This window comes from Cynocephalus volans, chromosome 4 (genome assembly GCF_027409185.1).
Source record: "Cynocephalus volans isolate mCynVol1 chromosome 4, mCynVol1.pri, whole genome shotgun sequence".
Classification (NCBI taxonomy): domain Eukaryota; kingdom Metazoa; phylum Chordata; class Mammalia; order Dermoptera; family Cynocephalidae; genus Cynocephalus; species Cynocephalus volans.
The window spans coordinates 6,508,480-6,519,246 of record NC_084463.1 but is presented as its reverse complement, the minus strand read 5'-3'; positions in this window follow the sequence as shown (position 1 = coordinate 6,519,246).

Sequence of the window (10,767 nt, the reverse complement as noted above, 5' to 3'; positions counted from 1 at the left end):
ACCATGTCCTTTCTGTTTGTTTGTTGTATCAACTTCAAATAATTGTGGTTGTTATATCTTCTTCCCCCCCCCCGGTTTGTGTGTGTATGTGTGTATGTGTGTGTGTGAATTTATATATTAATTTTTAGCTCCCACCAATAAGTGAGAACATGTGGTATTTCTCTTTCTGTGCCTGACTTGTTTCACTTAATATAATTCTCTCGAGGTCCATCCATGTTGTTGCAAATGGCAGTATTTCATTCGTTTTTATAGCTGAGTAGTATTCCATTGTGTAGATGTACCACATTTTCCGTATCCACTCATCTGATGATGGACATTTGGGCTGGTTCCAACTCTTGGCTATTGTAAAGAGTGCTGCGATGAACATTGGGGAACAGGTATACCTTCGACTTGATGATTTCCATTCCTCTGGGTATATTCCCAACAGTGGGATGGCTGGGTCGTATGGTAGATCTATTTGCAATTGTTTAAGGAACCTCCATACCATTTTCCATAGAGGCTGCACCATTTTGCAGTCCCACCAACAATGTATGAGAGTTCCTTTTTCTCCGCAGCCTCGCCAGCATTTATCGTTCATAGTCTTTTGGATTTTAGCCATCCTAACTGGGGTTAGATGGTATCTCAATGTGGTTTTGATTTGCATTTCCCAGATGCTGAGTGATGTTGAGCATTTTTTCATATGTCTGTTGGCCATTTGGATATCTTCCTTAGAGAAATGCCTACTTAGCTCTTTTGCCCATTTTTTAATTGGGTTGGTTGTTTTCTTCTTGTAAAGTTGTTTGAGTTCCTTATATATTCTGGATATTAATCCTTTGTCAGATGTATATTTTGCAAATATTTTCTCCCACTCTGTTGGTTGTCTTTTAACTCTTTTAATTGTTTCTTTTGCTGTGCAGAAGCTTTTTAGTTTGATATAATCCCATTTGTTTATTTTTCCTTTGGTTGCCCATGCTTTTGGGGTCGTATTCATGAAGTCTGTGCCCAGTCCTATTTCCTGAAGTGTTTCCCCTATGTTTTCTTTAAGAAGTTTTATTGTCTCAGGGTGTATATTTAAATCCTTAATCCATTTTGAGTTGATTTTAGTATACGGTGAGAGGTATGGATCTAGTTTCATTCTCCTGCATATCGATATCCAGTTATCCCAGCAGCACTTGCTGAAGAGGCAGTCCCTTCCCCAGTGAATAGGCTTGGTGCCTTTGTCAAAGATCAGATGGCAGTAAGTGTGTGGGTTGATTTCTGGATTCTCTATTCTATTCCATTGGTCAGTGTGTCTGTTTTTATGCCAGTACCATACTGTTTTGGTTATTATAGCTTTGTAGTATAGCTTAAAGTCAGGTAGTGTTATGCCTCCAGCTTTATTTTTTTTGCTGAGCATTGCTTTGGCTATGCGTGGTCTTTTATTGTTCCATATAAATGTCTGAATAGTTTTTTCCATTTCTGAGAAAAATGTCTTTGGAATTTTGATGGGGATTGCATTGAATTTGTATATCACTTTGGGTAGTATGGACATTTTCACTATGTTGATTCTTCCAATCCAAGAGCATGGAATATCTTTCCATCTTCTTGTATCCTCTCTAATTTCTCTCAGCAGTGGTTTGTAGTTCTCATTATAGAGATTTTTCACCTCCTTGGTTAACTCAATTCCTAAGTATTTTATTTTTTTGGTGGCTATTGTAAATGGGCAGGCTTTCTTGATTTCTCCTTCTGCATGATCACTATTGGAGAAAAGAAATGCTACTGATTTTTGTGTGTTGATTTTGTATCCTGCTACTGTGCTGAAATCATTTATCAATTCCAACAGTTTTTTTGTAGAGGTTTTAGGCTGTTCGATATATAGGATCATGTCATCTGCAAACAGGGACAGTTTGACTTCATCTTTTCCAATCTGGATGCCCTTTATTTCCTTCTCTTCTCTGATTGCTCTGGCTAGTACTTCCAACACTATGTTGAATAGGAGTGGTGAGAGTGGGCATCCTTGTCTAGTGCCTGTTCTTAAAGGAAAAGCTTTCAGCTTTTCCCCATTCAGGATGATATTGGCAGTGGGTTTGTCATATATGGCTTTAATTATGTTGAGATACTTTCCCTCTATTCCTAACTTATAGAGGGTCTTTGTCATGAATGAGTGCTGAACTTTATCAAATGCTTTTTCAGCATCTATAGAGATGATCATATGGTCCTTGTGTTTGAGTTTATTAATATGGTGTATCACATTTATTGATTTGCGTATGTTGAACCAACCTTGCATCCCTGGGATGAATCCCACTTGATCGTGATGAATAATTTTTCGTATGTGTTGCTGTATTCTGTTTGCTAGTATTTTAGTGAGGATTTTTGCATCTATATTCATCAAGGATATCGGCCTGTAGTTTTCTTTTTTGGTTATATCTTTACCTGGTTTTGGTATCAGGATGATGTTTGCTTCATAGAATGAGTCTGGGAGATTTGCGTCCGTTTCAATCTTTTGGAATAGTTTGTAAAGAATGGGTGTCAATTCCTCTTTGAATGTTTGGTAAAATTCTGCTGTGAATCCATCTGGTCCTGGGCTTTTCTTTGTTGGGAGCCTTCTGATAACAGCTTCAATCTCCTTTATTGTTATTGGTCTGTTCAAATTTTCTACGTCTTCACGGTTCAGTTTTGGGAGCTTGTGTGTGTCCAGAAATTTATCCATTTCCTCCAGATTTTCAAATTTGTTGGCGTATAGTTGTTTATAGTAGTCTCGAATGATTCCTTGTATTTCAGATGAATCAGTTGTAATATCGCCTTTTTCATTTCTAATTTTTGTTATTTGAGTCTTCTCTCTTCTTTTTTTTGTTAGCCATGCTAATGGTTTGTCAATTTTATTTATCTTTTCAAAAAACCAACTTTTTGATTCGTTGATCTTTTGAATTGTTTTTTGGTTTTCAATTTCATTCAGTTCTGCTCTGATCTTAATGATTTCTTTCCGTCTGCTAACTTTAGGATTGGATTGTTCTTGTTTTTCTAGTTCTTTAAGGTGAAGTGTTAGGTTGTTCACTTGCCATCTTTCCATTCTTCTGAAGTGAGCATTTAATGCAATAAATTTTCCCCTCAATACTGCTTTTGCAGTATCCCACAGGTTTTGGTATGATGTATCATTGTTTTCATTAGTTTCAATAAACTTTTTGATTTCCTGCTTGATTTCTTCTTGGACCCATATGTCATTAAGTAGAATGCTGTTTAATTTCCATGTGTTTGTATAGTTTCCAGAGTTTTGTTTGTTATTAATTTCTAGTTTTAATCCATTGTGGTCTGAGAAGATACATGGGATAATTCCAATTTTTTTGAATTTATTGAGACTTGATTTGTGACCTAATATGTGATCTATCCTGGAGAATGATCCATGTGCTGATGAGAAGAATGAATATTCTGAGGTTGTTGGGTGGAATGTTCTGTAGATATCTGCCAATTCCAATTGGTCTAGAGTCTTGTTTAGATCTTGTGTTTCTCTACTGATTCTTTGCCTAGATGATCTGTCTAATATTGACAGTGGAGTGTTCAGGTCCCCTGCTATTATGGTATTAGTGTCTATTTCCTTCTTTAGGTCTAATAGAGTTTGTTTTATAAATCTGGCTGCTCCAACATTGGGTGCGTACATATTTATGATTGTTATGTCTTCTTGATGGATCAGTCCTTTTATCATTAAGTAGTGTCCCTCATTGTCTCTTTTTATGGTTTTTAGTTTAAAGTCTATTTTGTCAGATATAAGAATAGCTACTCCAGCTCGTTTTTCTTTTCTGTTTGCATGGTAAATCTTTTTCCATCCTTTCACTCTTAGTCTGTGTGAATCTTTATGGGTGAGGTGGGTCTCTTGTAGGCAGCATATAGTTGGGTCCTGCTTTTTGATCCAGTCAGCCAGTCTGTGTCTTTTAATTGGGGAATTTAAGCCTTTAACATTAAGAGTTGTTATTGAAAGGTGTTGATTTATTCTTAGCATTTTATTGGTTGTTTGGTTGTCTTAGGTGTCTTTTGTTCCTTGCTTTCTGATTTACTGTTTGGTTTCTTTGTTTGTTGGTTCCTTAGGTTGTAGATAGTGTTTTTGTTAGCTTGTTTTCTCTTCATGAATGCCATTTTTATTGTACGAGCGGGTTTAGATTTTTCTTAGGTTTTTATGGCAGTGGTAGTTATTTTTCAGGAACCAAACCCAGTACTCCCTTGAGGATTTCTTGTAAGGGTGGTCTTGTGGTAGTGAACTCCCGCAGTTTTTGTTTGTCTGAGAAATATACTATTTGCCCCTCATTTCGGAAGGATAGCCTTGCAGGGTAGAGTATTCTTGGCTGGCAATCTTTGTCTTTTAGTATTTTGAAAATATCATCCCATTCCTTTCTAGCTTTTAGGGTTTGTGATGAAAAGTCTGATGTTAACCTGATTGGGGCTCCCTTATAGGTGATTTGACGCTTCTCTCTTGCAGCTTTTAAGATTCTCTCTTTGTCTCTGAGTTTTGCCAATTTGACTATGACATGTCTTGGAGAAGGCCTTTTTGGGTTGAATACATTTGGAGATCGTTGAGCTTCCTGGATCTGAAGATCTGTGATTTTTCCTATACCTGGGAAGTTTTCTGCCACTATTTTGTTGAATATGTTTTCAATGGAATCTCCATTTTCCTCCCCTTCTGGAATACCCATGACTCGGATATTTGAGCGCTTGAGGTTGTCTGATATCTCTCTCAGATTTTCTTCCATGTCCTTGATTCTTTTTTCTTTCTTTTTGTCTGCTTGTGTTATTTCAAACAGCCCATCTTCAAGTTCAGAGATTCTCTCTTCAACTTCGACAAGCCTACTGGTTAAACTCTCCGTTGTGTTTTTTATTTTGCTGAATAACTTCTTCAGTTCAGCAAGTTCTGCTACATTTTTTTTCAGGACATTGATTTCCTTGTATATTTCCTCTTTCAGATCCTGTATACTTTTCCTCATTTCATCATGATGTCTAGCTGAGTTTTCTTGTATCTCATTCAGTTTCCTTAGAATTATCACTCGAAATTCCTTGTCAGTTATTTCAAGGGCTTCTTGTTCTATAGGATCTAGAGTATGAGATTTATTAACTTTTGGTGGTGTACTTTCTTGATTTTTTGTATTTCTGGTGTCTTTTTTTTGGTGTTTATTCATTGTGGCAGGGGGTTTCACAGTCCACCGGTTTGAGAGTAATGAATAACTAGGATGTTGCTGTGGTTGCCAATTTGGTATGGCTCCCGCCGTGACTGCTCAGTTGGCCTCTAGTGTCTTGTGTGTGTGGTTGCCTCGGGTCTTGGGCTTCTCCGGGGATCCACCTTTCTGGTCAGCTTGTACTCTGCTGGGCTGGTGGATCACGTACCACAGGGTGTGTGATCTCTGTTGAGCTTTCACTTTCTGTACAGGACTTCTCCCCGTTCCGTGTGCTCTGGCCCAGGCTGTTAGATCGTGCAGTGGCGACCCCACCGGGTGTGTGGTTTCTGTCGAGTCTCCGCCTCCCTGGCCGCACGTCTCCCCCCTCTGTGCACACTGTGCTGGGTTGGGGCGTGTCTTCTGCACCCCTCGTCTATCAGCTGGGCCTTCAAGACCCTGCTCAGCACCGCCTCGCCCAGGAAGTCTACCAGGTTTCTGCTAGGCACAGACGACCGGTCTCTCTGGGTGCCTTTGTAGCACTGTGTAGATCTTTCTCGGGTCTTGTTCACCTTTGTATCCCCCCGGTATAAACCGAGTCTAGTGCCCGCCTGCAGCCTGCTCTCCGGCAGGTTCAAGCGGACCTGGGAACTCTCCTACCACACTATTCCCAACCAGAAATTCGTTAGGCTTTTTTCCAAACTGGTGGTCGCAGAGATGGTATCTGCCTCCCAGTAACAGGAAGTTTACCGGGGCCGGAGTCCAGGGTGTGGTGGAGTGACAGTCGGCCCGCCCGTACTTCCTAGCCCTCCCAAAACTGGTCGGGACGCCCCACACCCCCAGCCCTGCCAGAGAACCGTGGAGGGAGTGGGAGAGGAGGTCGGCCCGCAGGGTCCGGAAAGCCCCGCGCCAGGCCAAGCAAATGGGCTCAGTGATGGCCGAGCAGGGCGGAGCTGCCCGCACCTGGGAAAATGGAGGCAGCACCGGGGCAGTGAGTGGCCTGGTGGTGCAGGCGGGAGCCGCGTGGGCCAGGGATCACTCACAGTGCTGTGCCAGGTCGGGCGCTCGCTCTGTCTCTGGTTTGTTGTCTTCCGTGTTCTCGGCGCTGCCGCCTCGGGCTGTTCAGTCGCGGCGCCGCTCGGGCGCTCCCAGGAGTCTTCTTTAATGCCGGCCTGAAACCTCGAATCCTGGATAGGGCAGCTGGCCGCCTTCAGTGCGGCCCCAGCCTCCGGGATCCTGGCTGCATCCACAGCAGCCCTGGCGCCGTGTTCCCTGTTTCAAGACTCACTTTTGCAGCTAAGAATCAGTTCTTTTCCTGCTCCACACTTCAAAGCTGTTGCCTGTAAATGAGGCAGCCTCTCCTGCCGGGGGCAAAGTGGCGTTGAGCCCCCACGACCGGCCAGCAGCAGCAGTCCTCCCTTAAGAGATGGCCAGAGGAAGGTCCACAAGTTTCCCGGCTGCCTGAGGCCCAGTGGCCACCTTTTCCACCTCAGCTACTCCGCGCCAGCCGCCGCAGCCGCCGCCATCTTGAAACTCTATCCCATTTTTCATGTATCAGTTTCTCCCCCTGGAATGTGAGCTTCTCAAGAGTGGAAGTTACATTTCTCTTTGTCTCTCCAGCACCAAGCATAGTATCTGCTTCATAGTGTTCAGTAAGGACTCCTGAATACACAGCTGTCCCTGCCAGAAGCACTGGTTTAGCATGGGGACCTCCGTATTGTTTATGGGAACAGTGCAAGAAGCCAGAGGAGAGAGGGATAGAGGAAAAGATTGGAGATAGAGGGGAGAGAAGCGACTACAGATAAAATGAGGGCCTGGGGGAGATAAGAGTGGATGAAGTTGTATTAGCCTGTTTCTATTGCTTATAACGAACTATCTGAAACTGGGTAATTTACGAAGAAATAGAATTTATCCCTTACCGTTGTGGAGGCTGGGAAGTTCAAAGTCCAGGGAACATATCTGGTGAGGGCCTTTTTTGGTGGTCACTCTATAGCAACACAGGGTATCCCATGGCACATGGCCAAGCAAGAGACAGCTAAGGTTCTCAGTTGCTCTCCTTTTAAAAGCCATCAGAGCCATGCCCATTACTCCATGAATGGATCAATCCATTCATAAAGACACAGTCCTCACAATTTAATTACCTCTTTAAGGCCCCACCTTTCAATTACCATAATAGGATTTCCATAGTGGGGTTTAAGTTTCAATGAGCTTTGGGGATACGTCCAATCCACAGCAGGGATCAAGAGCAAGGGGAACTATTAGTTTTGGCAAAGAAGCAGGACATTTCTCAGAGAAGAGAGAGAAAAAAGTGCTGGAGATATTTTAAGGAGAGCTAGGAAAGCTGAGGAAATTCACACTAAATTGTTGTAATCTTCCCAGTAAAAGTAAAATTACCTGTAGAAAGTGAGGTGGTAAGTTTGGGATTAAGGCTAAGGAAATGGCTGCTATGGGCAGTACCAGCCACAGAGACAGCTGAGAGCTGACTGAAAGGGTTCTCAGCAGGAGGGAGGGGCCTGCTGTGATTTGTACCTTGTATATGATTTTATATTGAAAAAGGCTCAGGGTCATTTTATTACTCTATCCCCACTTTTTAGGCTGTCAAGGTTTTCTGGAGAAAGTCTTAGGGGAGAGTGTGTTGCTTAGCAGTGGACAGGCTGCATTTGGAAAGAAAATGGGATGCTAGGATGGCAGTGAGTGCATTGTTAAAGTGCCTATCTGTGACATAGGTGACATATGAGCAAATGGGCCCCGGGAAAGAGTATCTAACACAGGTTAGAGAGGCGGGTCTAGAGAAAGGATCAGGAATGGGGACACTAGGAGTTTATAGGCATGGTGTGGTGCTTTGCAGCTGTTTGGAGCAATGATGGTGCCTATGGGATTCTCCTATGTCCCTGCAGGTTCCTGTGGTCGAGTAGAGATGGGGGCCATCAGTTTTGTGGAGAAACCCAGAGGCTAAAGAATTAAAAGGATTGTTAATAGGGGTGTTGAGGGTGATGACAGAGGAAAGAGGACATCATAGAAGAAGGGCCATGATGAGTCCAGAGGAAAGGTATAGGCCGATGGCCTGCACAGCATCTGTTGAGGGAAGGAGGTTGAAGGTTGGCCCATAATGCACAACGGGCATGAGGAGAAATCACTTTCACTGATCAAGGTTGGGAAGAAACTAGAGTCAGAAGGACATTTCAATTAAGAGAAATTTGAGGACGGAATGCCAGAGCCAGTGTAACATGGACTCTGGAATCAGACCAACCTGATTTGAATCCTGTCTCCTCTAAATACCAACTGGAGATTCAACCTCCTGAGCCTCAATTTTCTAATTTGCACAATGGGGTAACTGGTTGTAAGTCCAAAGGCTAGAGTGAGAATTCTGTAATAAAATGGGTAAGAGTGCTTAGAATACAATAGATGTTCAGTATAATTCTACTATTATTTTTTTCCCATAGGGAAATGTATAACAGAATGACGATTCTCAAGAGCTGAGGGCGGAAACCTGTGCGTTGACATGAGCAGGGTGGAGAGTGGTCCATCTGGACATATTTGTAAGCACAGGTGGAGGGAACGGGAGGGGGGCGTGTGTGGTCTCTGTGGCAATTGTCAGTTGCAGAGGTTGAGAGGCAGGATAGGTGACATATTAGCAAAAGAAGAGCCTGGCAACTCTTGGAGACGCAGGGAAGGGAGGCATGGTGGTGGGTACCAGGCTGAGTACAGAGAGAATTCACCACTGAGCAATCTGTAAGTGCAACATGGTAGCAGGAGCAGGGACTTGAGTTCATACTACCTGGGACTGACTGAGGCTGCTTCATCCACTTAGGCCAGGCAAGGGGCTGTGTGCATTTGGGGGAGCCTCAGGAGGAGGCATGCAGAAGAGGTTTGTATCCTGTTAAGTGCTGTGCAGTGTTGGAATGGGGGCCCAGGCAACAGCCCTGGGACTGTGTCAGAGAGAAATGCATCCCCACAGCAAGCATCACATGCTCAAGGCTAATGAGTTTGGTTACAGTAACTTTCACTTTGTTTATTTGTTTTTTAAAAAATACCTCATTTTAAAAAAATAATAAACCTCATTTTTTACAGCAGTTTAAGGTTCACAGCAAACGTGTGTGGAAGGTACAGAGATTTCCCATACACCCTCTGCCCTCACACATGCATAGCCCCCCCATAAACTACATCGCCCACCACAGTGGCACAGTTTTACAATCGATAAACCTACACTGAAACATAATCATCCCCCAGAGTTCATAGTTTACATTAGGGTCCACTCTTGCTGTTGTGCATTCTACGGCTTAGACAAATGTGAAATGACATGTATCCATCACTGTAGTATCATGCAGAGTCGTTTCACTGCCCTAAGAATCCTCTGCGTTCTACCTCTTCACCTGTCCACCCTGCTAACCCCTGGCACCCACTGATCTTTTCACTGTCTCCCATAGTTTTGCCTTTTTCAGAATGTCATGCAGTTGGAATCACACAGTTGCCTCATGTTTTAGAGTTTGCAGAGGACTCAACTACAGCAACCCTGTGAGGCAGGTCTTCTTATCGTCACTCTAAGAGGGATTTTGAGCGCGTGGCTGGAGATCTCACAGCCGATGAGCGGTAAAAGCACAGGGACCCCAGGCTTCAGGCTCCCCTTCCCACAACTGTGGCCTTCCCAGTGTGGAAGAAGAGAAGGCTATGGTGATGGTGGTTCACTGTTGTCCTGTTTTTGCAAGGCTTTTCTCTGTGGCCCTGCACGACTTTCTCTTCCTTTAGGGGAAAATGCCTTCTGAATACAGTTTTTCTTTTGCAACTGTTTCAGCCAGAGATCTGATATTCTATTTGCTCTAAAGCTCCAGTTGAAATAGAGCCATCTCCTTTTCTGGCGAATCAGTCCTGAAAGACACACTCCTGCCTCATTGATTCCTCCGCCTCCCCTCCCCGTGCCCCCTGACAATCACTCTGTGTCTCCCCATCTGGTCGCTTGCTGTCAGTGATGGATTCTCATCTCAGCCGCATCCTTTGGCAGAGAGGGAGGATGCTTGGCTTACTTTTCCTTCTGAACAGCTAGCTCTCAGCCCCGACCTCCTCCTTTTAGATGTGTTGTCTTGTGATTCGTTATGCTTAACCAGACTGTTTCATAAATGAATTCTCTAATGGGACAGATCCATAAATACCCCGTTTCCCTTCTGTAACCAGGATGGCTGACAGAGAGAGGCGTGGAGGTGGCACCCTCTGAGCTGGCGTTCTGGGAAGATGGTATCCATGAAATGAGCCTGCCTGTGTGCAAGAGGGCAGCAGGTATGGACTCGGGGGCAGAGCTGCTTTCTGGCTTCATCACCCCTGGTGATCGGGGGTCATGGCTTGCCTTCAGCAAAAATAGTGGAAATTTACCTTTGGCTCTTTTTCCCCGGGCTGCCTTCCTGCTTCAGAGGCAAGTGACTTCAGTGCCCTGGGAAGGAGCAGTGGTGAGAGTGGAAACACTGGGTGTTTCAGAGATTCTCTGTAGACAAATGACCAGAGTCAAAGGGGAGCCTCCTTCAAGCATTGGTCCTGCAGAAGACTCTGAGATCTTTGCATGACACCAAGGGGCAGCCCCATGATCAACTGATTTTTTGCCACCATGTTAAAGGGGGCCTCAGCATTGGATTTAAATTGATTTAAAGTACATGCAGAAATGTAATATTCTTATATATCTGAGCTC